Source organism: Chionomys nivalis, chromosome 23 (assembly GCF_950005125.1).
Source record: "Chionomys nivalis chromosome 23, mChiNiv1.1, whole genome shotgun sequence".
Taxonomy (NCBI): domain Eukaryota; kingdom Metazoa; phylum Chordata; class Mammalia; order Rodentia; family Cricetidae; genus Chionomys; species Chionomys nivalis.
The window spans coordinates 1,144,864-1,159,574 of record NC_080108.1 but is presented as its reverse complement, the minus strand read 5'-3'; positions in this window follow the sequence as shown (position 1 = coordinate 1,159,574).

Sequence of the window (14,711 nt, the reverse complement as noted above, 5' to 3'; positions counted from 1 at the left end):
TTTGTTCTGCCTCCTCCTCCTCCTTTTTCTCTTCCTTCTTTTCCTCCTCATCCTCTCCAGTTTGAGACATGATCACACATGCAGGCCTGGCTGGCCTGGTATTCACATATCTAGATCAGGCTGACCTCTAGTCTCCAATCCCGTTGCTGGGATTAGAGGTGGGTACAATGCCTGGCCCAATTCTTCTTGCCCCTTGAAGACTGTGCTTGGGCAAATGACTTTTTTGTCTCCATAGAAAGGACTTCCAGACCTGGAGCCCCCAGCTCTGAACTCTCCCCTAGCCTCTAGACTTGAGAACTCAGTTGGTTACTTGGCTTCTTGAACTTCCACAGCCTGCCCAGGCCAGCTCTTCCTCTACTCTTTCTTTTTTTTTTTTTTTTAAATATTTATTTATTTATTTATTATGTATACAATATTCTGTCTGTGTGTATGCCTGAAGGCCAGAAGAGGGCGCCAGACCTCTTTACAGATGGTTGTGAGCCACCATGTGGTTGCCGGGAATTGAACTCAGGACCTTTGGAAGAGCAGTCAGTGCTCTTAACCACCGAGCCATCTCTCCAGCCCCCTCTACTCTTTCTTATCTTGACAAAGAATGATTTTATTTCTGAGGCTATAGCCAGAGTCACATGAGAGTCTTGTTTTTGGTTTTTTCCCCAACCACATCTATCCATCACCACATCTGATCTTGTTCTAAATGTTTCCCCTTGGGGTGAAGAGATGGCTCAGCAGTTAAGAGTCTCACTCTTCTGGTTCTATTCCCAGTTACCCAGGTAGCCAAGTCCACAGCCACCTGCAGCTCCAGCTCCAGGGGAGCTGACTCCTCTGGCCTCCACACTTGGTTTATGCATGTATCAGATGGAACCCGGGGCTTCACGTACAATAAACAGGCAAGCGCTCTACCAACTGAGGCATACCTGAGGACTATCACTTTATTTGTTTGTTTATCTTTCAAGACAGGATTTCTTTGTGTAGCCTTGACTGTCCTGGAACTCCCTCTGTAGACTAGGCTGGTCTCTAACTCAGAGATCTACCTACCTTTGCCTCCTAGTGCTGAGATTAATGGTGTGTGTCACCACCACCTGGCTATGCCTTATTTTTAATTGGAAAAAAAAATCCCACATAATATATTCTGATCACAAGTTTCCCTTCCCCTACTCCTCCCGGATTATCCTCACCTCCCAACCTACCCAACTATTATACACCTTTTCTTTCTCTCTCTTTAAAAAACAAAACAAAAAGCAAGAAACACACAAAAAATTTTTGAAACCAAAGTAAACAAGCAAAGACCAATAAAAACATTGTCAAAACAATATGAAACAAAAGTCTACAAAAACACCACTGAGTTCATTTTGTGCTGGTCATCCATTCCTCAGCATGGGGACTGCCCTGAAGCATGATAAACAAGTCCAGTGAAACTCTCCTGGAAAAGCTTCATATTTCCTTTGTAACTGGGCATTAATTGCTGATAGGCTCTTGGTTGGAAGTAGGACCCTGTGTCTACTTCCCATCCCAGTGCTTGAACCCCAACATCGCTGTTCCTAAATTTAATTTTTGGCCTTTTTGTTGTTGTTGTTTTGTTTTGGGAGTTTTTTGTTTTTGTTTTCCAGAACAAAGTTTATCTGTGTAACAGCCCTGGCTTTCTTGGAGTTTACTTTATAGGTCAGGCTGGGCTTGAACTCAGAGATCCTCCTGCCTCTGCCTCTTGAATGGTGGCATTAAAGTTGTGCACCTCCACCAATGGCTAACTTGTCTCTCTCTTTTTTTTTTTCAGTATCTCATGAGCCCAGGTGATCTTAAACCCATAGCTAATGGTGACTCTAATATTCCTGCCTCTACTTCCCAAGCACAAGGTACAGTACCCATCCCAACCTTGTCTTGGTTTTGGACTTTACAAAAGAGGAATTATACAGTGTATACTTTCTGGAGATTGGATTACTTGGTTCAAAACTGTATATTTGAGTTATCCACGTTGTATATTGGTAGGGTACTTCTTGACTGTAGAGTATTTCATGGTGTGACCATTTTGGTTTATCTAGTTTCCTGTCAATATGTTTCTGCCTACTGTGGGTTGTGTTACTTATGCATATTTTTAGAAATTCCATGACATTATTATTTATTTTGTGTGTGTGTGTTGGTGGTGGTACATGCACGCTACAGCACATGTGTGGCAGTCAGAGGGCAACTCATCTTTACACGATGAGTTCTCTTCCACCTTTGCACGGGTGCTGGGGTTAAATTCAGGTTCAGACTCAGCAACGAGCTCCTCCAGCTGCTGAGTCATCTTGCCGGCACCTTGTACATCCTGAAGTGCACTTTCTTGTTCACCTCTGCGTGCCACATGTCTGGGAATGCAGTTGGTGGATCACGGTACAAAATTATATGGTTTTCCGACAAGCGTGATATGAATTTTCAGGTTGCTACTGGTTTGGTCTTTCTCAATGCTGTGACTCTTTTATTATTTTTTTATAGTGCTGGGATTGAACTCAGGACCTTGCCTATGCTAGGTAAGCACTGTACCACTGTGCTACGTCTCCAGTGTACTGCAACCACGTTGATAAATGTTCTCTGAGCTTGTAGTAGCATTTCCCTAACAACTGATAAGGTTTAGCATGCTGCAGTATGCTTTCTGGCCATTTGGGTATCATTTTCTGGGGATTTCTTGTTCCAGTCATTTGTTGTTAGAAATGTCCCAAACATTAAATGTCCTATTTTCTGCCCAGCTATCTTCTCCTACAGAAGTTGACTCCCAGTTCGTGATGGCTTCAGTCCTCACTTTTCCGTCCCTTTTCCACAGTCTCAAAATGTCCAGATCTGCTGCTGAATCTAAGAGGCTGTGGATAAAGTTGGGAACTGGGGTCAAACTGTTTTCCAAAATGGTTAGATACTGAATTTCTCACCCTCCTGGCACTGGCTGTGACGAATCAGGTTTGGTTTTGGTTTTGGTTTCTTTTTGAGGTTTAAAATGCTCTTATTCTGCATTTCCACATCACTGAAGTTGAATATTCCTCTTCTGTGAAAAGCTTGCTCCTAATTTTCTCCATTTCTTTACAGTGTTTCAGAACTTTCAAGAATTTAAAGACACTGTTGTTTGTTTGACAGGGTTTTGTTACGGAGCCCTGGCTAGCCAAGAGCTCACTAAGTAGCCCAGGCTGGCCTTAACTCCTGGTAGTCCTCTTACCTCAGCTCCCAGAGTAGTAGGGTTGCAGGTGTGCTCTTGCGTGTGCCAGCGTGTGTTTTCACATGTGTGTGTGGGCCCACGTGTGTGCTTATACTTACGGAAGTCAACTGCTGCCCGTCTTAGTTTTTGAGATAAGCGTAGAGTTCACTGATCCAGCTAGCCCAGACAGACAGCAAGGCGCAGGCCGCCTGCCTCTGCTCACAGGTGTGTTCTGGGGTCACAGGTGCACTCTGTTTGGTTTCTAGTGTGGGTGTTGGGGATCTTTGCACAGCAAGTATGTGACCAACTGAGCCGTCCTCCTAAATCCCTATAGACTTTTTTGAGACAGGGTTTCTCTGTAGCTTTGGAGCCTGTCCTGGAACTAGCTCTTGTAGACCAGGCTGGTCTCGAACTCCCAGAGATCCGCCTGCCTTTGTCTCCCGAGTGCTGGGATTAAAAGCGTGCACCACCACCACCTGACCCCTATAGAGTTTTTGAAATGCACTTATGGTGATACAGACTGGAAATCTCTCCATTTTGGGCTGTCTTTTAAAATATTATTTGATGAACAAATACATAAAGTTTCCATGTATTCATATAGATCATCTTTCATCAGACAGAAACTGTTTGGTCAGATGTGAGAAATCTCCTACTTCTTGTTAGGTTGGGAGCCTAGGCTCCAGTCCCAGGCCTGGTCTGGACTTCAAATCCCAGCAGAGTACTTAAGTGATCCCCCAAAAGAAAAACATGTGGTCCCCCTTTCTTCCTCCCCAGGGGTCGCTTTTCTGTGGCTTCCCGTTTCCCCCTCGGGGCCACCCGAGAGTGCAGATCTCCCATTACCTGGATATTTCTTAATTCGGCTTGTTTTGATTTGGCTTGATTGGGAATTTTTGCGTCGTCAGAGAGCTAGGTTAAGAAATATTCCTAACACTTCTGTTTTCCAATAAAAATTAAGTTTTGCAGGGCATGTTGGTGTGGGGCTCTTAATCCAGCACTTGAGAGGCAGAGTTTTAATCATGACTAGGGAACAGGTGTTGCTAAATGCGTTTTAATCATATCATTTCCTCCCCGGCAACAGGGAACTTGGTATGTAGCCCAGGCTGGGCCTGAACTCACAAAGATCAACCTGCAGTGCTGGGATTAAAGGTGTGTGCCACCACCACCGCCTGCCTGCCAGACTGACTTGTAAAGCAGAAAGAAGGTTCCGTTTGAGTCATTATTACTCATTAAAATCCAGCATTTCCTTCGTCCTTTATCACACTTTCCATTGCTTGACTAGAGCAGCACCGCTCCCCGCCCCTAAAATAACCATAAAATCCTGGAGCTCAGAAGGAGAGGGCGGGTAGAGGAGAAATTGGAAGAAGGGAGTCAGCCTTTGACCGTGAGAGCTCCTCCCTCTGGTGGTCATTATGAGAATCTGCAGGCTCAGAAGCAGGAGCCAGGGCTAGAGTTGGGGTTGGATGCCAGTTAAATGGTTCCTCGTTGATATCTTTGCCTGGAGAAGAGCTGTCTGCTCTTCTGGCAGGATGGAGGGTTCTGAGCTTCTGCCCGCTGAGGGTCAGGTACTATGAGGATGAGTTGTTGCCTAATCTTCAGGGAGAGAAGCAAACTCAAAGGTGTAAATCACTTTGTCTTAGCACAATAGTGATTCCTTTCTTTGCCTTTTGTTTGTTCTAATGAGACCATCTTGAACCCACTAGGCCCTGGCATTTTCTCTTTTCTTCACAGAGGTACCTTTGTTCTGATATTTCTCTATAGCTTTAGATCCTGACCTGGAACTTGTAGACCAGGCTGGCCTCAAACTCACAGATCCTCCTGCCTCTGCCTGCCAAGTGCTGGGATTAAAGGTGTGCAGCACCACCACCCAGCGAGACCATGTTCTTTATTGGACATTATAAGGAATTTCAAACCAGCATGGTCAATAAGTCAGGGAAAGAAACATCTTTATCTTTGAACCCAGGACCAAAGAAACATGCCCTTACTCTGAAATCAGTGCCAAAGAAACACACTTTGTCCCTAGAAGCAGAGCCAGTGAAAGAAATATGCCCTGGCCCTAAGATTAGAGTCAAAAGGCTAAAAAGGCCAGTGAAAGAAACACAGTTTGGCCCTGAAATCAGAGCCATCTCTGCCCCTGAACAACAAAACTAATCAATCCCCGAGCAGGGAAAACTAACCAATCCCTCCTCTCCCTTGGGAAAACCCTGCCCCTAAGAAACCCTATATAAGCTTCTCTGCTTGTTCAGCAGGGGGCTGCTCTTTACCCCGCTGGCAGAGGCAGCCACTCTCCTGGCCTCCTCCTTCCCAAATAAATCTCTCAGAAGAGTCTTGGGTGACTCATTCACCAGCATAGAATAGAAGAACCTGACTGGGGCGTCCCTTGTGGTGGGGGAAGCTGAGCAAGACTGAAGAGAACAGAAGAACCTTGTTGGGGCACCCCCTTAGAGGGGTTGAGCAAGGCTAAGCAGAAAAAGTAGTTAAGTTTTGGCGGGAGCCAAAGGAGATTGCTACATTTATGCAGGGGCTTCCCCTTTAGCAGAGCGTTAGCAAAAGAAGTAACATCTTGGGCCAGCAGGAGAAGAAGCAGATAGCTCAACTCGGTCGTTCCCTTAGAGGAACAGAGAAGAGCTCAGCTGTAGCAGCTCTCCAGGAGATGAGGATTGCTACATCCTTCAGGGAGACCATCCCTCACCACACCCCAACTTCAGGTAGCCTGGTTTCCTGGAAAGTCAGGACACATTCCCTCCAGGGCTGAGCTCTCCTATTGCTGCTCTACCCCAAGGGTGGCCTGGCTTCCAGATAAGTCAGGATATCTTTGCAGCTGCGGGGCTGTAACACTCACACTCCCCTACAAAGGTGAACTCCTCTGAGGCAGCCAGCAGGAATCTCTAACCCAGGGACCTCTGCTCACCTCCCACTGGGAGTTGTGCTCACTAAATGAGGAGATGCCAAACTGAGGCTCTCTCTCCCCGACTTCAACCTTCCTGAGAGCTGAAGAAAGTACCTCCACTTCTGAAGTTCTGTTTCCTCAGGCTGCACAATCAATGCAGCCGGCCGGGCTGTGCAGCAGAGTCTGCACCATAGTGGACGAAGCTGTTCATATGGCTCTAAGTTTAAAGTCGGGGAGCACGGCATGGGAGGAGCTTTGAGAAGTCTCTCAGCGCTGTTCAGCCTTGCTCTTTCCAACATCGCTGGCCTAACGGTTAGAATCTAACCAGGGGGCCCTACCGTGACAGCTACAGTGTTGGGTCTCAGGACTGAATGCAGTTCTTTCTGCCCTGGTAATGGTGTATTTCTCTCTGAAGCTAGTTTTAGCGGCTCAGGCCTTGCCCCTGTATAAACAGTTAATTCCTTGGGCTATGATCTTATGTTAACGGAAACCAGGGTGAAGAGAAAATACAGAATATTGGTAGACTGTTAAGTCAGAGCAGAAGACCAGTAGATGGCACCTTCCTGAGTCTGCTGTGTGGGGCTTCTTTCTTATCAATGAATACTGTTCGTAAATTGTGAGGGTGTAGGTTTTGGCTGTGAGAACAAAGGTTTAACTGAGTAAGTACTTTCACACCAGGGCTTCACTGTGTGGGGAAGGTATCCGGTTGTCCTTACAGGAGAAGTCAGGTTGATACACTGCTCAGATACTACAGAAGGGAGAAATGTCATGATTTCATAAAATTTTTGCAGAATGGACAGTGACTTATCCAAAGGACAGGCGTCCCCGTAACTCTTCGAGAACAGATTGCTCCGTGTGTGTGTGTGTGTGTGTGTGCGCTCACGTCCTGTGGATTAGTCTGACAGATCTGCCAGCTGTACATTTACTGTATAACACTTGTGCACTCACCACACCAACAGGCCATGAGCATCTTCAGAAGTTTCGTAGGTGGGGTAAGTGAGTTATGTATCCAATGGCATGAGGAACTTACCTGTAGGCCTCCAGAGGAAAAAATCTCTTCTCAGCTGGACCTCATGAGGCCTTCCTCTGTGCCCTGAATTTTAGGCTCATCTTCTGATATCAAAAGGTCACTGTGAGACTTGGGTAGGTTTCTCCAGATACCCTATAACCCCTCCAGGAGGCCTTCAATGCCCCAAGTGACATTTTCTGTCTCTGTGCTCCCTGACTCTGGGTGGCCCCAACTCTTTCTCCTTCCTAATCTCACATTCTGCTCTTTTTAGGGGTGCGTGTGTGTTTGTACACACGCACATGTGCATGCACATGTGTGCACCAGCATGGAGACCAGAGGTTGTCTCTGCCCCGCCAGCCCTGGAATTGCAGGAGTACGCTGCTGTGCCCGGCTTTGTGTGGGAGTGCTAGGGATCTGATCAGTTGATCATGCCTGTACAGTGGACATTTTGCTCACCTAGGCATCCCCACAGCCTCCTCTCAAACACACTTTTAGTCCTTTAGAAAGTCCAGTTATTTCTACCAGAGATACAGTTCTCAAATCTAACTTCCCGCTTCAGTCTCCCCAATCCATAACATCATCAGCTGACCACTTCTTTCCTGGCTTCGTCCTTACTCCTCTGGCCTTCACGTCCCATCTGTCCCCTCCTCCACAGAGCTGGCATTTCTGGGACCCGTTTCTAACTGTGCTGCTCTCTTGCTCACAGAATTTGTTCATGTGTGCAGCCCATGGAGCCCCCTTAGCTTTGAACCTCATCAGTGTTTCTCATGAGGCTACAACTACTGATGGATATTACGGCCCCAGCGTGACCTCACCTTTTCAACTGTGACACTCAGTTCTGTTTCCCGCTATGCCGTGACCGTAAGGGACCTTGCTCTGCTGGTCCTTCTGGGACATGAGGTCCACTTTCATCTTAATGAGTATTATAAATGTCTCCTGCATTAAGTCCTATTTACCCCAGTAAACGTTTTAAAGGGATTTTTATTATCTCCAGTTTGGGGAAGAATACATTACTCATTCTGTTTTTGAAACTTGAACTTGCTTGTATAGTCATTGAGTTGAAGCTGACCTGAGTTCCTCTTGATTAGTCGGCATAAAATTACACTTGTTGAGGCCAGAGAGATGCTTAAATATTCACAGTACTTGCTGTCTTACAAAGGACTTAGGTTCAGTTTCCAGCACCCACGTGGTGGCTCACAGCTGTCTGTGACTCCAATTCCATGGTCCAGTGCTCCCTTCTGGCCCCTGAGGGCACTAGACACTCACATGGTACACATACATACATACATACATGCAGGCACACACATATACATAAAATAAAATGTATAATATTTATTTTTATTTTATGTGCATTGATGCCTTGCCTACCTGTATGCTTGTGTGAGGATGTTGGATCCTCTGGAATTGAAGTTACAGACAGGTGTGAGCTGCCATGTGGGTGATGGGAATTGAACCCAGATCCTTTGGAAGAGCAGTCATTGCTCTTAACTGCTAATTAATTCTCCAGCCCCATAAACAAATCTTATTTTAAGAAAATGCTCTTGTAGACATTTATTTAGACATTTAATTTTTATTTGGGGACATGAGTGTTTATTGTATGTGTTTACAAGTCTGTATGTGTGCATATGTGTGCACACACATGTGGAGACCAGAGATCATTGTTGAGTAGCTTGTTTTTGTGGATTTTGGTTAGCCTGTGTCCTCCTCTCCCCATTGCTGGGATGACTGCTGTGCCTGGCTTTTTATGCGACCATCCAAACTCAGGTCCCGCTGCTGGCATGGTAAGCACTTCCTGACTGAGCCAGCTCCCTACTCCAAATGTGTGTTTATTTGGATGCTGATCACATTTTAGAACCAATACGCTCTTCCAAAAGCTTAAATAATTTAAGTTGTTGTTGTTGTTGTTGTTATTGTAAGACGGGGTCTCTCTATGTAGTAGTTCTAGCTGCCCTGGAACTCTATGTAGACCAGGCTAGCCTCAAATACACAGAAATCTATCTGCCTGCCTCTGTCTTCTGAGTGCTGGGATTAAAGGCATGAGCGGCTACTCTCTGTGTAAATTCTTGCAATGCTAAATCTGAAGCTATAAAGCAGTTGAAGTGTCTGAGTCTCTTCCAAGAGTCCTGGCCTTTGAAGTTTGTTAGGGCTTCTTTGTCATAACAGAGCTGGAGGTGTCCTAGCGCCTCATTTTCTTAGTCATCAAAGTCAATCCTGCAGTGCCGAAAGGTGCTGGGGAGTGGTCCCTTCTCAACTTCTCCAGCCTGCGTGCCTGTTGCTTTCTCACACTACTCTGGCATCTCCTCTTCACGGCTCTGTGATGCTGGCGCGGTTCCAGTTTTCTTCAAGTCTGGCTCCTCAGGGCCCCAAGCTACATGGAGCAGGCCAGATGCACAAGCTCTTGCACACTCTGGTCTCATTTTCAGTGTCCCAAGCTCACAGAACTGTGGGGTGTGGTGAGTGGCATCGGTGGAGTCAGAAGGCATGGGCTCGTATGGCATGCGATGGCTTCCTGTCCTCCGCCTATTTTTAGTCCACAGTCTGCTCAGTCACCAAGGATTGTAGTCTGGCCAGCTTCCTTTCCCACTTGCCTGGTTCTTGGCATGAGGACATCCGGGTGTCTGATCCTATGTGAGAAAGACGGGAAGCCTGTTTTCTTCACTGCTGATGGATGCTGGGGCCTCACTTAGCCTCCTGGCCGAGGTGTTCCTCCATTCCCAACAGCCTCTGCTCTTCCTTCACTATCCCTCATGTCCCCTGTCTTTCTGCAGAGGCGCAGAAGGCTAAATGTATGTGTCCTCTGGGCTGAGTTCAAGACCTCACTCTCTTATACTCACCAAATGCAAACTGACTAAATGGAATTCACCTTCCCTTGGCCCTTGTACTCAACCTAACTATTTAAGCCCAAAGAGAAAGCTTATGTTCTAAAATAGAAAAAAAATACTTAATTTGAACACCCATCGTGAAGCGGTCTGTGTCAGCAAACCAGTCCGATGAACTGGCACTGCTGTATCTTCCTTAAAGGAAGGGAATGGCTGGTGTCCAGTTTCTGTTCAAACTGCGGTCATCCTGCAAATATGGCAGCCAAACTTGGCCTGGCCTCTGTCCATCAATTTTTATATGCTACTCACATAACGATGGGCAATATTTTCTTGCTTGACAAGCAGGGAGCAGGATCTCCAAAGACTGGTCCAGTTACCATCCTTCTTATCAATGTCACCACCATCACCACCACTATCATTACCATCATTTCCATCACCACCATCAGCAGCATCACCAGTACCCCCATCACCACCACCACCATCTTCATCACCACCATCAGCAGCATCAACATCACCACGACCACTACCATCACTACCACCATCACCACCATCACTACCACCATCACCACCATCATCAGCATCACCAGTACCCCCATCACCACCACCACCATCTTCATCACCACCATCATCAGCATCAACATCACCACCACCACTACCATCACTACCACCATCACCACCACCACCACCATCACCACCACCACCACCATCACCATCACCACCACCACTACCATCACTACCACCATCACCACCACCATCAACATCACTAATACCCTCATCACCACTATCACCAAAATTATGACTGTCACTAGCATCCCTACCCCTGCCATCATCATCACTGCCACCAACACCAAAAACACTACTACTATCATCTTTACCAACACCAAAACCACTCTACTATCATCTTTACCACCACCCACCAGCACCATCATCATTGAGACCTGAGGTGGTTTGAGTAGGTATGGCCCCAGAGACTCATGTATTTGAATGCTTGCATAGGGAGTAGCACTGTTAAGAAGTGTGGCCTTGTTGGAGTAGCCGTGGCCTTGCTGAAGGAAGTGTGTCACTGTGGGGTGGGCTTTGAGGTCTCATATGCTCAAAATACACCCAACGTGGTGTACTGCAGCACAAATAATAGAAACCTAGAGACAGATATTGAGATTCAACCTGAAGATCAGAAAAGCAGAGCAGCCAATCACTAGCGAGACCTTTTACCTCTACCAGATCTTTAGACCAAAAGGGTGAGATCCTGTCTCCATGAACCCTCAGATTCCATACTCTAGTGAGTTCCTGTCTCTTCTCCATATATTCCTCTCTCCACCCAGCCATATTGCTCCTGTCTCCACCTCCCTAGTGCTGGGATTAAAGGTGTGTGACTCCTAAACACTGGGATTAAAGGTGTGAACCACCACCACCACCTGGATCTGATTATGGACTGATTTTGTGTAGCCCAGGGTAGCCTTGAACTCACAGGAATCCCTCTGCCTCTGTCTCCTGAGTCCTGGGAATAGAGGTGTGTGCCACCACTGCCTGGCCTGTATAGCTGTGACTGTTTTGCCTGTGACAGGCTTTATTTATTAAAACACAAATAATATACCACTATGGTATACAGTCTCTTCCTACTGTCTATGGATCAAGATGTAGAGCTCTCAGCTTCTTCTCCAGCACCATGTCTGCCTGCACGCCACCGTGCTTCTCGCCAGGATGATACTGGATTAAACTTCTGACTGATTTACAGCTAAGTCAATTAAATGTTTTCCTTTATAAGAGTTGCCATGGTCACTGTGTCTCTTCACAGCAATAGAATCCTAACTAAGATACCACCATCTCCATAGCCACCACCACCATTACCATTAGTACCATCATTACCACCATCACCATTATCACCATCACTACCACCAAAATTATTACCAACGCTACCATTCCTAGCCATGCTACCATCATCTCCACCACTATCCCATCTCTTTAATCCCCATCACCATCCCATCTCATCACTATTACCCCCACACTCACTAGAGCAGGTGGGTGAAGACTCGCGTCGATCAAAGTATAAGCGTAATTTTCCCGTCTGTGTGGCCAGCCATCTTCATCCTGTCTCCAAAGTTCTACCAGGATATCTCGTCTTTGCTGTGGTTAAACTCGTTCAGATGGGACATCTGTCCTAGCTAATGCTTTTCTATCTTTTTCTGACAGTGATACCAGTTTTCTTCCAGAGTGTTGTTTTTACTGATCCCCTGATTGATTCATTTGGTGAACTTTTCTTTTTCTATCTGCCTTCTGATAAATATAATTGTAAGATGGAAACAGAATAAATAAAGTCAGCAAGATCCCAGGGAACTCAGACAGTTTAGCAGCTGTGGTAGAGGGGGGCGTTATACACAAACAGGTTTTTGTTTTGGTTTGATTTTTTTTGTTTGTGTTTTGTTTTGTTTTTCAAGACAGGGTTTCTCTGTGTAACAGTAAGGCTGTCCTGGAACTCACTCTGTAGACCAGGCTGGACTCAAACTCACAGAGAACCACCTGCTTCTGCTTTCTGAGTGCTGAGGTTAAAGGCATGCGCCATCTAACAACTAGGTTTTCTAAGTGAGTAGGGTGATTCTACAGTAGAAGGGGCTACATATTAAGGAAGCAGAGTGACAGAAAAGGACCAAGGATCTCACACTAGGCTCTTTCCAATGTGTGTTTCAGCAACAGACAGGCAACAAGGCAGCTGGAGCACAGGCAACAACGGGGAACTGGGTGAGAACAGGATGCTCACTGACCCCAGCAAGCTCATGTACAGTATTGATAGCCACAGTTGGGAATGTAGATGTTGTTCCAGGGGCTGTAGGATGCTGAGTATGGGTCCTCAACAGGGGATGACATAATCCCTGTGACGGTTCACGAGGGTGCAGGGGAGTCACAGGTGGTTATATCTGGTCAACAGGAAAGGTGCAGCTAGAATCCCATTTGCCCTTCAAAGAGCTTGGGAGGAAGGCCTTGCCACACTTCTTGGAAAGCCGCACCTGACAGCGACCCTGCCGAAAAGTCCAGCAAAAGGAAAATGACAGGTCAAGCTCACTCATGAATATTAATATAATAATCCCTAACGATTTAGTAGGGCTATTTTGAAGCACATTTAAAAGTACATCACCACCAAACTGGTGTTCTATCAAAACAGCAAGCATGGCTGAATAGGATTGACTGTGATTTAATTAAATTTGTTGACGAATCAAAGTGGGAAAGATACGGTTATCTATAAAGAGACTGGAAAAGCATTTTTACAACTTCATCATCTCTCTGTGAGTTTTTTACAAGGATTTCTGAGTCAAAAAGAAGTTGATGGATAGTTTCTAAATATTTTATGTCAAAATTCACCATCATGCTTAATGGGGAGTTACTGGAACATTCTTATTAAATCCAGGAAATAAGCCAGGTGATGATGGCACATGCCTTTTAATCCTAGCACTTGGGAGACAGGGGCAGGTGGAACTTTGAGTCCAAGGCCAGTCCACAGAGTAAGTTCCAAGACAGAGAAACCCTGTCTTGAAAAACTGGGGGAAAAATTTCAGAAAAATAATTCTAGAGATATAGTAAGGGTGATTGGCTAAGTGAAAGACATGGAAGGTACAAAAATGAGAAAGGGGAGCTGGGTAGTGGTGGTGCACGCCTTTAATCCCAGCACTTGGGAGGCAGAGGCAGGCGGATCTCTGTGAGTTCGAGGCCAGCCTGGTCTACAAGAGCTAGTTCCAGGACAGACTCCAAAGCTACAGAGAAACCCTGTCTCAAAAAACTAAAAACAAAATTAAATAAAATAAACCCACAAGAAAAATATTCATGAGTAGTGTTATAAGGAAAGACTCCAGCCAGTAAATGTGGAAGGAATAACAGAGTCAGAAAAATGACCATTGGACAAACACTTGTGATAAGTGTGCTAGGGAAAAGACATCAATCATTAAAATTAACAGATTAAAATATCACGAGTAACAGAAGAGTCACGATCTTGCTAAGTGTAATATTTGGACATGATAAAGAATGACAGAATGCTTAGAAATCTGAGAAAATATGTCTTCAAAATGTTCTCATGTGGTCTCGTTCAGTTAAAAGAAGATATGTTTACTGTGTATCTTAGCCTGTTTGGGGTTGTATCAGAACACCATAGACCCGGAGCAGAAACAACATGTGTTCATTTCCCACAGCTCCAGGGCCTGGGAAACACAAGATCAAAGCGTTGATAGAAGTGGTGTCTGGTGAGGGCCCATTTCCTGCTTTACAGATGTTGCAAACATGGAACTCCAGACTCTTCCTCTTCTTATAAGGGCATTTATCTGAAGGAGAGGGTGTCCAACCTCATGACCTCATCTAAATTCCCCCAATGCTAGTCCCTTAGTGTTAGGGCTTTAGCAATATATGTGTTTGGTGGACACATACGTTCAGTCTATGAAAACCTATAGCAGCAGCCAGAGAAGAAGAGTGTGTGTGCATGTGTGTGTATTTATGTACACGTGTGTATGAGTCTGTGGTTTCTAGCTTCTAATATATGACCTAATATTCTAATATTCATTTATTCTATGATTCTGGAATGCTGTCATTTCATTGCTTTTAGATTTTAGGACACCAAATAAATGTTTTATGATACTAAAATGCTATCATTCTTTTATTTGGATTTCAGAATTCAAAGATACCGTTATCCTGCTTTCTTTTATCCCTATGTCTGATCTCACGGCAACTTCCTCAGAAGTCCTGTGAGTCCTCCAAGGCCTACATTGCTCCATCACTGAAAACTTGTAATTGTGCCTCATGGTCCCCTAGTTGGTAGTGGAAGAAGGAAAGAGCCCAGTATTTCTTGAAGCCAGGTAGGCG